The sequence below is a fragment of the Phalaenopsis equestris genome, unplaced genomic scaffold (genome assembly GCF_001263595.1).
Source record: "Phalaenopsis equestris unplaced genomic scaffold, ASM126359v1 Scaffold001167, whole genome shotgun sequence".
NCBI classification, from domain to species: Eukaryota; Viridiplantae; Streptophyta; class Magnoliopsida; order Asparagales; family Orchidaceae; genus Phalaenopsis; species Phalaenopsis equestris.
Genome location: NW_018165606.1, coordinates 33,209 through 43,788, shown reverse-complemented (window position 1 = coordinate 43,788; position 10,580 = coordinate 33,209). Strand labels below are relative to the sequence as shown.

The following is a 10,580-nucleotide window of genomic DNA, read 5'->3' as shown; positions in this document are numbered from 1 at the left end:
GGTAACCAAAGAAGGGCAAACTTGCTTCATTTATGACACGAAGATCGATGAAGGAACGAGCGGCCGACTAAGGCGTGGTAGATATTTCTTTTTATAGTTCCATCATAACCTCCCTTTTGTGCTGGAAAGACTAGACCAGGCTCGTCATTCTCTCAGCTCCTCGTTGCTAGGCACCCGAGGGATTTGCAATCGACGCAACACTTTTAGCGGGAAACACAACAAGTTTTCTCTTGATAGGTATTAGTTCTACAATGACAATCCTTTAAAATTTAATTGAAGAATTAGACACAAAGTAAATCATTTACAGACCTTATAAGTCTTCTCCAGCATAAACATCAACGGTAGTTTCACCTTTTCCAATAGTTTTGGGGCACGTAAATTTAACTCGATCGACCACACGAGCCTTCTTCTTTGAGGCCTTGGTAGCAACCGCTAACTCTCGCTCCACCTTTTGAGCATTAGATGCGAACCAATCCTCCTCTATGATATGTTTGGTGGTATATGGTTGCATCACTCATTTGACAATTACCGCATCAAAATACTTGTGGACCAAATGTTGCACCCATAGACCTCCCTAGTTTCCACCAATACCCAATATAGCATCTTCTTTGACTTGGAATGGGAGACAACATATGGAATGGTTTGAATGTGCCACCCCAAGGAGAATAGAGAAGTTTCAGGTCATTCACTTTATTCTATAGCCATGGAAGTTTGAATTTACCAATAAAAGCAAATTGAACACAACCATCCTGATTGACCCAGAAGGCAAACAAGTAGGTGCAGAGCTATATTGACTAGAAGATTATTGACCAATGACAAAAGGGCGACCTTAAACCAAAGCATAATTGATTGTTGTAAAATAATAGGTCAGTGCTAAACAAGGTAGTCGCTCTGTATTCTCACCGGCTACTTAAAGCTTGGCACATGGTTGAGTTCCTGCCAATGTCTACAGTAGGCGAGTTATCGCTCGGGACTATCAGGACCAGACCAACTGCATCAAATAACAATGTAAAGAAGAGGAAACCATCAAAAATCAATACTTAACAAGCAAGACTGAAGTCAATCCCAGTTATATTTGTAACCGATATGATGCTCTCACCAGATGGTGATAGAGCAATAATAACTTCATGCGCTCGGGATAGTGGCAGAGAACAAACAATTTCTTATGCAATCTGTTCAATTGGCAAGTCCCGTGCCACAACCGAAAGGTTGAGTTGACAAATTGATGGTCGGTTGGTCACTTGATTTTTTCTTTGTTGAGAGATGAGGAATGAATTAGATGACTTACCTGATCTGCCAACACACTCACTGCTCTCTTCTTAATGATGATTTTTTTCTTCTTTTCACCTTCCGGGGGTACCGTTTCTTTGGTCTCCCAAATGCAACACGAAGCAAATATTTGTTGGAGACACCAACCTAGAGATTTGACATGTTATCTGTGATAGAACTTGGAAAGTGAAACATTCAAATAAGAACAGATGGAAAGAAAGTCTGGAACACAAAGAGTTTTATCACACCTATTTATAAGGATCAAATGTGCATAAATCAAGGCAATTAAATTATTGAATCATCAATTAAGAATAAACGCAATATATTTTTTGAATAAATTTATATTAATATTTGCAACGCCACTTTCAAGAAGTAAGAGAATAGAAAGCTAAAATATGTGAATAAACACGTGTTAGCTATGATACCAGGGGAACAAAGAGTCAAGATAAAGAAAATTTGAGAAAGGATGACATACTGACATAAGACCATGAGGCACATTTATTCAAACAAGTGAAGCTGTTTGATCTGACTAATGAGACGAAAGCCAACGAAACCAAATGATGCTATAACAAGCCATTTAGTCAGAAAATTAGAAAAAAAAAATATCTGAGGCAATTGTGGTGAGAAAATAGATTTAAGAGAAGATTTTGTTCTCCATTATCTCCAATCGACTTCGCAAAAGAAGCCAAGGATCGACAATCGAGCTATAATCAACCAACCAAGTGCAACCGAACGACATAATGGATCTCAACTGACTAAGTGATCTTTTCTACTCAAATCTAGTTAAGGCTCAATCTATCGAGCTAGAGAGCTGCTGAGTGACATGCTCAAACATATAAAATACCAATTATACCATGTACAATTCTATTTAAAGCAGAGAAAAAAATGTGACATCAACATATTGTACTATCTAAAAATGGAGATACTATTTCACAAATAAAACACATTATGATATCGTTCATGACTGTTCACTCATCTCTTTATCCCTTTCTATCTCTCCCGACTTATGCTCTACTTATTGGGCTGTGATTCATATACAAATCAAAATTCAACATATATATTTCATCTTATCCACACAAACATGTATTTCACATTTTAATTGTTAAAATAATGATATTTTTGATGTGATATACAAATTTTGGGTGATAAAAATATAAATTAAAATTTATGTGTTAGATATATAAATAAAAAAAAATTGAGTGATATGTTGGTAAATGTCCCCTTTTTAACTACCTTCAATTAAATTTAGAGCATTTTAATCGAGGAAAAAAATCCCATTTATGCTATTTGAGTCAAATTTCGGTAAGACGTCGATCTTTCTCCTTCCAAAATACGCTTTCCCACGCTCTTACTGCTTACCCGGCTTTCCCTCCGACTCACTCTCATGTCTCTTCTACTTAGCTAGGGTTTGTTCTCATTCACTTTCTGAAATTCTACCAGGATTCATCGATCCCTGCAAGAGTACTGCTTCGCGCTGGTATTCACCTTCCTCTTAACTCCAGATTTCTTCTCAAACTCATCCCCTTTCATGTATATATTTATTTTCTGTTTGCGTTGTGCATAACTCAAAAGCTCCACAAGCTGCGGAGCAAGAGTGGTTATTAGTAAAGGAAAGTATATGAAAGACCTTAATCACCGAATTAGGGTTCTGCCTATTGAAAAATGAGTTATGTGATTACCATGTTAATGCTTCATGGAAATTCATCTGTGCTTGGCATTTTTAATTTTTTTTGTAGCGGGATTTTGGCTTTAATTGTCTTGGAAGCTATTAAAGTGCTGAATTTTGTTTTTTTAATGGCAGGTATTAGGCGGTGCTTTAGTTGCTGATTGAAAATGCATATTAAGAAGGTGAACTTCTTCTTTCCTCGGTCTCTGATTTTGGAGCAGATTAATTGATATTTGTATGGTTTTTGGTTTGAGGTCTAGTTCGGTTTTGATATCTTGTCTCATATTGGTGTTTGTCCAGATTATTATTGAAGGATTTAAGAGTTACAAGGAGGAGGTCTCCACGGATCCTTTTAGTCCCAAAGTTAACTGTGTTGGTAATTTGCTTATATTTCTCTAGATTTTGCATGTTAATATTGATACCTGCTTCTAAAAACTCTCAGTGTGTAAAATTCATGGAAATGAATGCTTTTGGCTGAAAGGTACATGCCATTATTCTGTTTCAACTAACATATGCATGATTGGAGACTGTAGCACCCTCCAAACCAGGGGTGTAAGTGAACCAAGCAGACTCACGAGGGCTCGATAAGTGGCTCATGAACCAGGCTGAATGAGTCAAGTGAACCAAGTAGACTCACGAGGGCTCGATAAGTGGCTCATGAACCAGGCTGAATGAGTTAACAAGCTAAGCTCGAGCCAGCCCCCGATTTGATTTTTTAGCTCATGAGCCGGCTTGCTTAGAAAAATAATTAATAAAATTATACTCAAAATATATTTAAATTAAAGAAAATTTCCTTAAACTATTAAAAAATGTATATTTTATTTCAAGTGATTTCTTATTAATTATTTCATAAATACTCATTACACAATTTGAATTAATATTGTCTTATCTCTTCCATAATTAAAAATCTAGTTCGTGAGCCGGCTCAAACTTGTAGAAATAAGATCAAGGTTGAGCTCGGACTCAATTAATTAATGAAGCTCAAGCTCAAGCTAAGGGTAGCTCAAGCTCGACCCGACTCATATAAATCCATACTCCAAACCATCACAAGGGTGAAGACTTTGGAGGACGCTACTAGAACTCTCTTTATTTGATGTTAGCAATTTGAATCAATCGCATTAGAGTTGGAAAGCAATACATCGATACACTAGTGTTAGGCCTAAACGGTCTTCCGCTTTACAATTAAAGTTGAATCAAACTTATAATAATTTTAAGTATTTGTTCCCAACCCAATCCACAAATCAAGGAGGGGAGGACAAACCCCTCATCCTTTGGAAATTTTAGGGTCAACCATGCTTGATATTAAGCAAGGTAGGGAATGTTGAGAGTTTGCGGCAATTTGAATCAATCACATTAGAGTTGGAAAGAAATACATCAATACATTAGGCATACATGGTCTTTCCATTTACAATTATAGGAGATAAAAATCTAAAAATAAATTTGAAACAAACTTGTAATAATTACAAGTATTTGTTCCCAGCCCAATCCACAAAACAACGAGGGGCTTTGGAAATTTTGGGATAAACTGTGCTAAATAATGATGGAATTATTAGTCCTTTTTGCTACTCCATTGCTTGTTTATTGAAATGATAGTCCTTGGTGATTTGGCTTTTTTTGTTGATACGAGACTTAATTGTGTTGTTGCATCATTAAAGCTTGAAATTTTTCTTTCCGGCATTGTTGATATGCTGGCTTGATATTAGTTACATGTGGGTCCTTGAAGCCTTGATCACTTAATCGTGCTGGTTGTACAAAATAAGATAATTTTGGTGGGATTCGCCCAAGTGGCCATCTATTTTGACCATGATCACTAAAGATCCTCCTTCGATAACATGTTAACGAAGAATGTTTGTGTAGAGGAGCTTATTCATTTATATATTCATATTGAATGCTTTATTTTGAATATCACAACAATCAAACAATGTTACCATAGGAAGCATAATTTTGGTTGACAATTTTTGGTACTTGATGCAAGCCTTGTATACTTTTGGAAATAAATTTACACGATCTTCCTGATTTTAGTTTACTTATAATACGATTCCAATCATTCTACTTTTAAACATGTAATTTCTTGAGGGGAATGTGTGGAAATTGTGGGGCTATTTGGTTTCAATTTAAGATGCATGCATATTCCCAATGCAGGGTAAATGAAATAAATTGCATTTTGTTGTCTTAAGGTTGTTTGGTTGGCTATAAAATAAATTAATGGAATCCTTTTTTTGGTGTATGGTAGGTTGAAAAATGAATACAACATTTTTTGACTTTTGTATGGGGCACGGCTAGGTTGATGGGCAGGGATCGGGTGACTGTGGTGTGTGGTTGCTAAGTCGGGGTCACTGTTGTGGGGTTAGGGATGATGGGTGTGGTGTTGGGGACAACAAGGGGGGCATCATTGGGACAGTGCATGTTAGGACCTATTTTGGTTGCATGGATGGTGTTGTAGGTTAGATTCACCAACAATATGTTCAGGGTTGATGTGCAACACAAACCAATGGATTTGGATTGGCCGCATTTGAGCAAATCCATAATTACTCGAAAGACACCTGTCTAGGTTATTTTAAAATCTTTAGAAATGTACCCCATATCTTTTTACTTCGTACTAAACTCCCAAGAAAGTCAAAACACATGCATTTATTGTACTTTACAATGGAATGAGATGTTACAACGAAACAAAAGTTTCTTGAAAATGAACATGCCCTTCCAACCAGCTATTTTTTTTTTGAACACGCATTTATCTTTTGTGTTATATCCTGTAAATCAGTAGTTCATCAATGCAACTAAATATCCAGCGGTCAACTTTCCGATAACAATTATCAATTCTATTTTTCAAATTCAAGGATCAAACATGCAAACTTGAGAACTATATGCTTGTTTTAACAGTTTATGAAATCATCTGATGATTATCAACATTATAGCAAGTTAAACTTGCTCAATATACTTCTAACATTTTCAAAACAATAGACATTGTCATTTTCATCACAAGAATCAAGTTTACTAGTTGTCTAATAGTCGACTGTTAAATTAAATCAACATCTTTTACCTAGTGAATTTATGACCTTTGTATTTTTTGGCAATTTTTTTTCTTATTTATTTTGTAGTTAAAGCTGTGCATGGAATGAGTTTGAACCATGGCTGTGTAGTTCTCATAATTTTTTGGCGGAATTCCTGTATGGCTTGGGACAAACCATTTTTTATTTGGGTAATTTACATATATAGCACGCAATTCTTATGTATTTACGTATCTCACACCTGAACTTTTGATATCTACTCACATAGCACTTTGGTGCTTTAAACACGTGCATGAAAATGTGTATTTCACATTTAAAAAGTGCTAAAGTGCTATTTTTGAGTGATATTAAAAATTTGATTGCTATGCGCGTAAATATGGATGTTTAACTGTGACATATGTAAATATCTAAGCATCGTATGCATGTATGAAAATGCCCCTTTTTATTTTCCGCTTGATTTTATTCAGATGAATTTTATCCATAACAATTCTTTGAACTATTGATGCTCACAATCATTAACCATTCATTTTGTTACTTTCTCAGTTGGTGCCAATGGATCTGGAAAAACAAACTTTTTCCACGGTAAATATGTTTTAACTCTATTTTTTTTAAATTTAAAGCCATGTTATTCTTAATTTTAAGGTTGTTCACTCTTGATTTTTAATTGAAAAATTTTCAGCTATACGGTTTGTCCTCAGTGATCTCTTCCAGAACTTACGCACTGAAGATAGACAAGCACTCCTCCATGTATTCAAAGTTATTTAGTTTTTCCATTTTTTTCTGCTTTGCCATTTGACTTTAGGACTGAATTTCTTCATTTTGCTGGTTGATATCATCAGGAAGGTGCTGGCCACCAGGTCGTATCCGCCTTTGTGGAGATAGTATTTGATAATTCTGACAACCGTATTCCGGTAATCTATTCTTAATGTTATTTCTATGAGAAATTTACATACGCAGCACACAATTTTTATGTATTTAAATATCTCACACCTAAACTTTTATATTTACATACATAGCACTTCGGTGTTTTAAACCTATGCATGAAAAAGTGGATTTTGCTTTTAAAAGGTCATAATAGTGCTATTTTTGATTTGATATTAAAGATTCGAGTGCTGTGTGTAAATATGAAAGTTTTGTTGGGAGATTTGTAAATACATAAGAATTGTGTGCTATGCATGTAAATGCCCCTATTTTTATATGCTTTATCGGTTTGAGTTTAACGATGTCTGTCTTGAACTTCAGAAAGGATTTGGAGTAAGATTTGAATTTACATTGAATCCATGTTTCCCATTTTGTAGTCTTTACTAAGAAGTCAATGATCTTGATAAACTAATTATGCTTCATATCTTAAGAAATTCTAGTTACTGCTAAATCTTAACTTGAGATTTATTAGATCTTTTTCAAACTCTACATTTAAACAACAGTTATAACATTACCATCACCATCATCATATTTTAGCTTGCCACTAACACTTTAATTTTAGGACATTTTGCATTTTCTAATTGAGGTTCCAACGGTGTCTGTGCTTATCTTCGTGAACGGGAAAATAGTTGTTGAACTAGAATTGCTATGATTTGGCTTCTACATCCTTAATTTCTTCGGGCCATTTGCATACATACCACCCAATTCTTATGTATTTATATATCTAACACCTAAATTTTACTATACTATTTACGTATATACGGCCCAAATATTTCATATCAAATAAAAATGCCACTATTTAAGCTTTTAAAAGTGAATACACCTTTTCATGCATTGGTAAGGTGGTATGGTATGTATGTAAAAATTGACGTTTAGGTTTTAGATATGTAAGTGCATAGGAGTTGAATGGTATGTATGTATATCTTCCACTTTTCTAATGCATGCCACTTTTGTGATGTGTCCAAGCATATGTATGGTTTATGTTCTCAGATGGGATGATCTCTTGGTGCCTTTTTTTTACAGGATGACATATGCGAAGGTGAAACTATATGGCAGCTATCTTTAGATACTTGTCATTTTTTATTGGAGCATTTCCATAAATAACACCCAATTTTAATGTATTTACATATCTCACACCTAAACTTTCATATTTCACACATAGCACTCAAATATTTAATATAACATGAAAAATAGCACTATTACCACTTTTAAAAAGTGAAATGTATTTTTTCATGCATAGATTTAATGCACCAAAGTGTTATGTATGTAAATATGAACGTTTGGGTATGAGATATGTAAATACATAAGAATTGTGTGCTACGTATGTAAACTTCCTTTTTTTATGCCTGCATTTTGGCTCTTGATCTAGCTTGACATCCATATTGATACTTTTGGACATCTTTAAAAACTTCGCTCAAGCAACCATGCTAGATTTATGGCACTCATGATCAAGATAAACAAGGTTTTATGGATAGATGTTTAAATATCAGTTTACTTGTGAATGTTATGGGGATCGACATTTGCATTTTTTTCTTAAATATCTTATTAAGATTCTTTTGGACATTTTAAAAAAGCTTGAAACATTGATAACTGCAGCTTATTGAATATAATATCAAGACATGGGACACTTGTCCTGCATCCTCGTAGCTATATTTATTATTTTATTTTCTAAATGAGAGTTATTATTATTAGTTTACACTAAATTAATAAGTTAATTTTATTTTATTAAACAAGAAATATAGTAGCAAGCACATAATTATTTTTTGCTGATGACATCCGAGCTTCACAACTATTATCTACTGGCCCAATTGGGACATTCAGAGTTTTTCTACTATAATTTATGGATAAAAAACTCTCAATATATTATATTTTTATGTTTCATGCTTTTATATTAATTGGCTATGCTAATTTCGTGGTTTTCTTGTCTTTTAGGTTGACAAAGAGGAGGTTCGGTTGCGTAGATCTATTGGTGTCAAGAAGGATGAATATTTCTTGGATGGGAAACATGTCACGTAAATCCCATTCTTCGTTCCTTTCAAGCGGCGTGTTGTGCAATTTTATTATTATTATAATAAAATTAACGGGCATTTACATACATACCACACAATTCATATGTATGTATATATCTAACACTTAAATTTTGCTTTTCACATTTATACCACCAAATTTTTTCCATCACATAAAAGAACCGCCATTTTAACTTTTGAAAAGTGGAATACATATTTTCATGCGTATGTAAAGATGACATTTGTGTAAAAATTGACGATTAGGTTTCAGATATGTAAGTACATAGAAATTGAGTGGTATGTATGTAAATATTCCTAAAAATAATCATTCTGGCTGGGAACTTCTACAGGAAAACTGAAGTGATGAATTTGCTGGAAAGCGCTGGTTTTTCTCGATCTAACCCATATTATGTTGTTCAACAAGGGAAGGTATAAGTTTCACAGTTTGTTGATTTAATATTTGTTTGGTGCTAGTATGCCAAATGACAGAGATGACATTTGATGAGTTTCTACAGATCGCGTCTCTTACGTTAATGAAAGATTCCGAGCGTTTAGATTTACTGAAGGAGATTGGAGGAACACGCGTATATGAGGAGAGACGGCGCGAGAGTTTGAAAATTATGCAAGAAACTGGCAAGTTCTGTTTTTATGTTCATAGAGTGGCTTGGCATGAAAGATTTCTCTATGGCTTATTATAATCCTTTTTTCTTGTTTAGGAAATAAAAGAAAGCAGATTGATCAGGTTGTTCATTATTTGGAGGAAAGGTTGAGAGAATTAGATGAAGAGAAAGAAGAACTGAAGAAGTATCAGCAGCTTGATAAGAAGATCAGATCCCTTGAATACATAATTTTGGAGAAAGAGATGGATGAGGCTGCTCAGAAATTGAGGGAGGTCAGTTATGCCGAAATGAAAAATAACATCGAATTTATTTGAAAATTGTGATAAAGGGTAAATTTTTGGCTGATGTAATTTGGCAGGTGTTGTCGAATTACATTAAAGTTGTCTATTTTATAATTTAAGGGTGCTTTTTAAACTTTTCTGAGTTTCCTCTATAGAATTAATTTAGGAAGATTTACATGCATACCATTCAATTCTTACCTTTTACATATCTAACACCTATACTTCAATTTTTACATATTTGCTACTTTTTTATACGTCAAAATAATGATATTTTTGATGTGATATGAAAGATTTGGGTGCAATAAATGTAAAAAAAAAATCAAAGTTTAAGCTTTAGATATGTAAGCATGTAAGAATTGGGTGGTATTCAGGTAAATGCCCCCATACTTTTTTTGGGTTATTTACATACATGCCACCCAATTCTTATAAATTTACATATGTAACGTCTAAAGTTTACTTTTTATCTTTATAACACCTAAATCTTACCTATCACATAAATACTACCATCATTGTAACTTTTAAAAAGTGAAACACACCTTTCCATGCATAGGTGATGTGGTATTTATGTAAAAATTGAAGTTTAGGTGTTAGATATGTAAATGCATAAGAATTGAGTGGGTATGCGTGTGAATCTTCCATAATTTTTATATGATTTTGTGCCAGTTTGCACATATTTTAGTAGCCACCAAATCAGCTCACTTTAGTTGATGGGTATTTCTGGTGATATCTTAAATTTCTTTGCCTTTATCGTGCTGGTTGGGTTGGGCGCTGGCTGTGCTGCTGATGGTGGTGGCTGACCCGCTAGAGCA

At 34.2% G+C, this 10,580-nt stretch overlaps 1 protein-coding gene across 1 annotated transcript in view; it reads left to right on the top strand.

Moving 5' to 3' along the window:
• The window catches only part of LOC110033393 (structural maintenance of chromosomes protein 3), a gene marked incomplete at its 5' end in the record, with an annotated part of 51,250 nt that overhangs the window by 9,570 nt on the left and 31,100 nt on the right, over nt 1–10,580 (top strand).